The 8,685-nt window shown below is 40.5% G+C and overlaps 1 pseudogene; it reads right to left on the bottom strand.

Moving 5' to 3' along the window:
• Positions 1–7,291: 7,291 nt before the first annotated feature.
• LOC131273552 (large ribosomal subunit protein uL24 pseudogene) lies at positions 7,292–7,729 on the bottom strand (annotated as a pseudogene).
• Positions 7,730–8,685: the final 956 nt, after the last annotated feature.

The following is an 8,685-nucleotide window of genomic DNA, read 5'->3' on the forward strand; positions in this document are numbered from 1 at the left end:
TTTTTTATGTTGGAGTTTGATGCTGGAGCTCCATAAAGAGGAAAGAGAAGCCAGCCTCAGGAAAAAAAGAACGCTGAGCCCAGGAAGAAGCAGGCCCTGGGAAGAAAGGAAACTTGAACTCAGAGAGAAGCTAGGCCCTGGGAGAAAGGTACCAGGAAGCCTGAACACTCACAGCTGTCAGCAGCTGTCTTGCTCCAACATGTGAAAATAGACTTTGGTGAGGGAAGTAAATTATGCTTTATCGCCTGGTATCTGTAAGCTCCTACCCCAAATAAATACCCTTTATAAAAGTCAACCATCTTCTGGTATTTTATGTCAGCACCCCTTTGGCTGACTAACACAGGCTCAGTTTCCTCTTGTTCTGCTTGTGTGCTCCACACCTTCTGGTTGAGCCACCTAAGTATACTTCCTGTCTATCCTCCTGGCAACCCTGTCACCCTAGCACCTACAGTAACGTTTATCATGCACTAAGGTCTCAGATTCCAGTTGAGTCACACCTGACTTCCACCCAGACCCAAATTTAAATCCCCAACTTGATTCATTCAAAATAAGTGGTGCAGTTCCACAGCAATGCATGGTTTTGCTGAAGGGGTGCTGTATGGGAAGTCTGCATGTTATGTATGATTGTTTTGTAAGCTCACAACTCCTCTAACAAAATATATATTAAAAGTAAGTGGTGCAGTAGGGAGGGTGTGTTGGTCACAACCATTGGATGTGAGACATAGTGCCTTTTGATTGCTCTTAGCTTACTAACTGGTTCTTTCAGAAAACTAATAATATCTGGGAGGTTCCATGGCTTGGTGACTTAATGTGTGTTCTACTTTGTGCTGATGCTTGTTGTTTATGTTGGGTTTTGCCAAAACTCCCTAAATTGTGGCTTTTGCAAATCTGAGTTGTCCATGGGTTTTATAGACTGCTAGCCCTTGTATGTCAAGAGGGGAAACCTTGGTTTCCAGTTTTCTCCAGAATGGGCATGATTTAGTCTGAGTCAAATTAGCTAATTTTATCCAAAAGTCATTGACCTAATGGAATTGGTATAGGGACAAGAGATGGGCAATCCCTGCCCTGGTGCTAGGGCTGCTGGGGCAGGTAGTGTATGGGAATTATGAGGCTTTGCCTGACAGTAACTGGGAGACTATATGGGGAGAAACACTGTATCTGTGTACTGTGCCCCAGAGGCCAAATGCAGGGGTTCCACTGTGCAATAGGGGCACCCCCTTCACTGGCAGTATAATGTGGCAGCCCACAGGCAGTGGTGTTCCAGGGGCCTGTGGTCCCTTTGTGGCTATTGCTCTCTGCTACTGTCACTCTCTGAACCCTGACTCCATGGATTACTGTGGATCCAATCCCTGGCAAGGTAGTTAAAGGGTTATGGGCAAGACAAAGTTCCAAGCCAGGGTGCCAGCTTCTTCCTACAACTACAGAGGTTGTCTCAAAATTAGAAAAAAAGGTAAAATGCCCATACCATGTGCTCAGGCCCTATTAAACCCTGATACCTATCATGGGGCAATACCCTATTAGTGAACTGTGCAGGCCAGGGGTTCTTCTGAATGATCCTGCCACCATCCTGCTAGAGGAAACCTACCCCAACATGGATGGGAGTCCCTAGAGAAAGAGGCAATTGCCTATGAGTCTGGCATGTACAGGGTTCCTTCCAAAGAGGACCCCAAATTAAAACCAAAGTTCCAAATTTTAGTTGATTGGAGAGTCAAACCATACTTGAAGATTTTGTTCAGGGTGATAAGGAGAAAGGGGCCAATTGACAACTGAGAGTCTTTTGAAGACTCCATGCCCCTCTCCTATCAACTTAGGTATTTATGACAGTAAGAAAAGGTCCATTTGTCTACGGTAGGTATTACTGCCTAGGCAGATGCCCACTGGCAAACAACTGATGAAGTCCAATTTTACTTAGAAAGATTGGGATGATGCGATGGACATAGCATTTTTGAGCATGCAGACAAGAGACTCAAAATTCATCTCCAACCTGAGGAGGCCTCCTTTGACACTGAGTCATGGAAACTTTTCTTACGTGGAGACCCCTGTCCTCCAAAGTACTGGGCAGCTTTATTCAACCTTTTATGGCATGGCCCATCCCATTTACAAGGCCGTGGATGGGGATGCGTGATTGGCAGGACATGAGGGGGCCTCATTTCAGAATCACAGATCCTGGCTTAACAGGCCCAGGCAGCCACCTTCAGGGACCACATGGCCCTTCCTGGAGGGACTCTGTCTCTTCCTTCTACACACCAAGGGTCCAGTCCCCAACCCCAGGGGTGTTGTGACTATTGGAACAATTCTTATTAAACAGCTGCCTCCAGAGGGGGCCCCTTTTGTTCTTACTTTCCTCCCTACATATATCTTTTTCACAGACTATGTAGCAATTTGATATTGTTTATGTGTTCCAAAATAGATATTGGCTTATGTTTGTAACCTGGTCTGCTCCTCCAGGCATGTTAGATTGTATTGGATTGAGAGGTTTCACTTTTACTTGATTAAATAATGATTAAGGCTTTGATTGAGGCTTGTCAGTAGGACATTGCATCCCTGCACATACAGAGACTTACAGAGAAAAGACATGGCAAAGGACAGAGCTGAGAGTTTTTGAGCTGGAGCCTGGGAAGTAAACACACAGAGAAGCAGATACGACAGAGGCCCTGGGAAGAGAGATGTGCCATTTGCCTTGTAATCTACAGCTGGCCTTGTGGAAAGAGCAAAGCAGCTGAACCTGGAGAGAAGCAAGCCTCAGGAAGAGAGGAGCCCCAGAAGCCTGACCCCTTGCTGGCGTCGGCAGCCATCTTGCTCCAGCACATGGCAATAGACTTTGGTGAGGGAGGTAGCTTACTCTTTATGGCCTGGGAACTGTAAGCTTCTACCCCAAATAAATATCCTTTATAAAAAACAACCCATTTCTGCTATTTTGCATCAGCTCTTCTTTTACTAATAGAGTATATATATGCATTAACCTAATACAACGTATTTGTAGCTATATACAGTCACCCTTATAATTTGTTTTATTCATTCAATGTTATATTACAAATGTTTTCCTCTACTGGTTTACAGTCTTGATAATGACTATTTCGAAGGGTTAAATGTTACTTGATCTTATTTATTTCTTGTTCTGTTTTGTTTTATTTGGGGTATGGGGCCAGGGATTGAACCTGGGAACTTGTAAATGGGAAGCTGGCGCTTAACCACTGAACCACAGTGGCTCCCTGAGTTAATTTGTTTTGTTGATTTGCTTGTTGTTTCCTTTTTTTCATTTTCAGGAGGCACCAGGGATCAAAACTAGGACCTTCCCTGTGGAAAGCAGTTGCTCAACTGCTTGAGCCACAACAGCTCCCAGTACTTCATCTTATTAAAGAATCAAGATTTACTAATTCACTTCCCAGTTGTTTAGCATTGAGGTAATTTATATTTTTTAGTGTATAGCACTGTAATACATATCTTTATGCATGTAGTGTTTTCCTTCTTTTGAATTTTTTTAAGGTGTCATGCTTTTTGCTTAAATGACAGGTGAGAAAACTGAATCCACTGGTATCTTTAAAGAAGTCTGATTTAGCCCCAATTATGAGAACTCTACTGTTGCATCAGAAATATCAAGTAAGTGATTTTGATCCTATGATACTTTTAGAATCCTAGCCTGTTGTTCAGATGCACCAGTTGGAATCCTGAATATTTTACCTGAACAATTTATAGAAAACAAATGATGACCTCTACCATTATTATTATTCTGTTGATATTCTAACTGATGCACAAACTCAAGACAGCCTTAAATTGAGGACAGAATAAGCTGCTGTGCACTCCTTTCAGCATTGGTGGAGCTCTGCCATTTTACAAGCAGGGGGCAATGTGGGTCTGCCTGTGGTTCCTGAGCTTGGCTCAGGAGGGCCGTTTCCTGAAGTGGGACTTGCCTGGGGGACTAGGCCCTATGCTCACTGCTAGGGACTCAGCAGCTGTGTCCCCTGTAGCCTGGCACAGACCCTGAACAAGTATCTTTGTGTCATTGCAGCAGCTGCTTCCTCCCAGAGGTAAAGAAACCTTCAACCCCTGGCTTAGTGGAAACTGGCCTCATTTTTCCTAGTGTGTATCCTCTGAGACATAGGTAACAACAGGTTATTATTATAAACTAATGAAACCAATGGAAAACTTGAATGTTCCCTTGTACATCTGGCCATATCTAGTCATTGCTGGCCACTGCAGGAGTCCAAAACTGCAACATAGTCTCCATCCTCTATCCAGCAATTGCCAGCTGCTCTAGGAGTCCAAAACTGCAACATATTCTCCATCCACTCTCCAGCAATTGCCAGCTGCTGCAGGAGTCTGATCCTGCAACCTGCTGAGGGATCTCTTAATTTTCATATACTTACTAAATATTTCCAATGCAATGCATAACACATCAAGCACACTTACCTTGCTTCTTACTTCTACAACCCCACTGTAAAATACCCCAGGTATTTTACTTCAGCAGCACAAAAAAACTACTTTCTTATTTTATGATCTTCCACTTTAATATGCTGGTTAAGGTGGCTGGCCTCTGCATCTTTACAAAACACATTCCTTTAGGATCCTAGCCTACTGTTCAGATGTACTAGTTGGAATCCTGAATATTTTACTTGGACAATTTATAGAAAACAAATTAGTACTTCTACCATTATTATTATTATTTTGTTGAGATGATTCTGCAGAAGAGAGGTGAAATGTGAACTGAAAGTGTTTCTGTTTAATTTATTCTTATTTAGTCAAATTATTGGAGGAGGGGAGAAAGAGAAGACAATTTAAGCTGTAATCTGTAAGTGCAGTCAGATGAGATTTTTGCATTAAATTATATGAATGTCAGAGCTATAAATACCAAGTTATGATTTTCTATAGCTAGGTAAAAGCTCAGAGTCTGCAACCGGTGAGTGGTGACAAGTTAACTTTAGACTAGTGGACTCGCTAGGGGGACAGGCTGGGGGGCAGAGTGTGTTAGCTTATGATATGTGCTGAAATACCATGGCTTGGAATCTGATTCTAAGCAGTGCTTTAAAGATAAACTGTCAGAAGGTAAATGCCCTCCAGAAATTCAGATCAGGTGGCCTTTGCCATTTGACACTACCTGTCATTTCATCACTTTCCATGTAGTAATTTGTTTTGAATATGAGCGGTACCACATATACCTGAGGATTTAAATATTCAGGATTCTTGTCATGAATTTGGTCTACCAGAGTCAGAGAAGCAAAGTAAAAATCCCAGTGGACTTTGAAATCAGATAGAGAGCATCTCCTCTTTATAGAAATGCCATGGAGACTGAGACAGGTTTAGTGATCTATCAATGTGTGAGAGAATTGGGACTTGACTCTCTAGCATCTGTTTCATCTTATTTCATATCTCCTGCTTGTTATATTGTACACCACTGCCATTTTAAAAGAAATGAAGAGAGAAATCACTTTTCCCTGGAGTTCATACTCTGCTAGGTGAGATAGGACAAACACATAAAAAAATTCAAGGAAAACAATTATAACCCAATTTAAGATCAAATATAGAAAATATATCATAAAAACTGCATGCATAACTAATAAGGAAGGAGGAAGCAAATGAAATAGTTGTCATGGAAAGCACAAAGTTCTCAGAAAGGAGGAGAGTTTTTGAGCAAAGTTTCAAGTGTCAGGACATCAAGAATTGTTTTCACAGATTAATTCTAATTCATTGTTGTTTTCTTCATAATTTTCTTGAGTAAGCTACCTGGAAACAAAAAGGACCCATCTCTATACTTCTAGTGATGATAAAATTTCTCCCTCTTAGTAACATAATAAAACCTGCATTTGAAACTATGTATTTTTTTTATTAATACACTTTCATTCTAAATGTTTTCATTCCTGAAAAAATAATGTAACTTTAGAGACTTTTTAAAAATTCACCTATCAAAACAATCCATCTATATATTTTTTTACTGTTTGGGTTACAGGGAACAGAGACTCACTCAGTCTGACCCAAATAAGTGGTTTTGTTGATGGGATACTTAGGCCAGTAAAGGAAATAACACTATGTGAATCCCAAGGATCGGAGTCATTGTTTATCTGGAACAGAGAAAGGCACTGTAACCAGAGAAGATTTTGGTTCAGGAAAACCTCAGGGGCCCCAGGTATGAACTGGGTAATTAGGATGACTGTAATAGTAATAACATTTATTAGGTGCTTTCCATGTGCCAGGCACTAGTGAATGTATTAAAGCATTTAGTCCTCACAGCCACCCAATAATGTAGCTCAACACAAGAACCCATTAGAGTGGGTGACTGTGCAGGACTGTGTATCGATATGAGGGCCAACAAAGGGATAAGTGGTATAGATGTAGGATAGGTATTACAACATGCCATGATTGGAAACACTTCAGAAGGGGAAAGGCGGGTTGCCCTCATGGTATCAGCTGCACCAACTGTAGGGAGACAGTCTGGGTGGAATGATTGTGAACATAGACGGCGTGGCAAGCAGACCCTTGTTAACCTTGGACAAGTGACTTCATCTCTGTAAGCCTCAGTTTTTTCATCTGTAAAAGAGTCCCTTCTTAATAGGGTGGTTGTAAAGGTTAAATGAAATAACATATTACTGGGTACTTTGCAACAGTTCTTAATACATAGGGCTAAAAATCAAGGTGTTTATCATTATAATTTGAAAGCATTTTATTTTATTTTTAAATGTTTTTATTAAAGTTAATAGATCACATAGAATGTTACATTAAAAAAAATAAGAGGTTCCCATATAACCCACCTCCCCCCCCATCATTTTTATAAATTGTGTTTTTTTTTTAAGATACATACATCACAGAAAAGGTTATGTTATGAAAAACATAAGAGGCTCCCATATATCCCCCAATCCCCCACTCCACTCCTCCCATACCAGAATATTCTTGTCTTTCAACCAAATTGTTTCCTTCATAAAACCTTAAACCAGATAGATCTTCAATTCTGCAAAGTCACTTATCGCAATAATGCAACCAAAACTTGAAATTCCTTTTCATATGATTTAACTGAATTTCTCTGTGTGTGAAGCATGGCCTATCTCTCCCTTTGCAAAGAGATAGAGCTATCTCCCCATCATTCCCAAACAATACAGCTCTCTAATTCTTTCCATACTCATCAAGTGAGAGGGGTGCCTAAGCCATCTAAGCACTTTCATCTGTGTTCTATGTGGAAAAGGCCATTGCTTAATTGATTTTAAGCTGTTTAATAAATATAAAATATAAACTGGAATTCTTAATTGCTCTCTATTTTTTTTCATTTTAGCAGTTTTTAATGGAAGTTGTACATAAGATTCTTTTATCCCTGCATCTTCTCAGTTGTTTTTTCCTTATATTTGCCCTTTTCCTTTCCTACTCGGCGAGATTTGGCTTTAAGTTCAAGGGTCTTTTTGCGGTCTTTATCCAGTTTTAGCCTAGTGATAACTACCTTGCTGGGGTGAATGCCCACATGGACAGTGGTGCCATTAGCCTTCTCCCACTGCCCCCATTCGATGTTGATGACATATTCCTTCCTGTAAACCTGGACTACTTTGCCAATTTGCTGACCTTTGTAGTGTCCTTTCACAACCTGAATTTCATCATCTTTTTGGATAGGCATGGATCGAACATTATATTTCTGTCTCAGCTCCTTGGAAAGAGGGGAAGACATAATCTTCCTCTGAATGTGGGAAGATGCGTTGAAATGCCTTTTATGGTTCTTGCTCTGGCCAGAGGTCACAAAGGGATTGAACTTCATTTTGGCTGCTGCTGCTTCAGCAATGGCTGCAAAAGGAAAAAGAGCTGCTCTCTATTTTTGATGCTGATTTTAACTGTATTTAACACTGGAAACTACTTAAATTCATTATCATATTATTAAAGGGCAAGAGTACTCAAAAGTACACTTCTTGCACCTGTATTCTTCTGTGTACATGTGTATGTTTTCTGGTTTGTGATTTTGTTCTAGTAATTGTTTTTTTTAATTTTCTCTTAATCATCCATTTCTTTAGTGTGTATTAATCCTCATTGTGAGCAGTGATGAAATTAGTGTATTTTCTCTTCCTTCTCTTTCCCCACCCTCTCCTCTAGTACCTGATTTTAGGTGATTATATCATTTTGCTTAAGAGTTTGCCTTTATTCTGTAAATATGCTTATACTAATGACTATCTTGAGATACTGATGATGGAACCTTCATTGTCCCCTCTTCTAGCCAAGTGGTAAGTTCCATGGGACTAAATGTCAGACAAGGAAAGGGAGTGGGTCTGTCACACCGAAGATAATACCCGAATGAGTGGTAGGCAGGTGACATCACCCATCACTGCCTCTCTACCCTAATATATACCACCTGATTGCTTGGCTCAACTCCCTTGCTCACATAAGATCTCTAATATATTCTCTTTCTCCTCAGAAAAGCCAAGAATTTGATATCCTTGTCTTAGGTTCTGTGTTTCCTAGAGGCAATCAAGGCCTTTGCCATCATTTGGAAAGCTAGTGCAGAACAAGAACTTAGCTTAATTTTCTTAGTTTTTGTTAGTTCATGAATTGATTTAGATCAATGGTGTTTTTTTTTTTTTACTCATGATCTCTGTTTGGTCCAGAGATTCAAAGATTTTCTCACATTCTCAGCCATGGAAGCAAGGTACAGCTGGGACAGAATCTCATTTCTTGCCCAGTATTCCTCTGCCATGTCAGACTCTATGTAATTCATAAATTCAG

This window comes from Dasypus novemcinctus, chromosome 15 (assembly GCF_030445035.2).
Source record: "Dasypus novemcinctus isolate mDasNov1 chromosome 15, mDasNov1.1.hap2, whole genome shotgun sequence".
Lineage (NCBI taxonomy): Eukaryota > Metazoa > Chordata > Mammalia > Cingulata > Dasypodidae > Dasypus > Dasypus novemcinctus.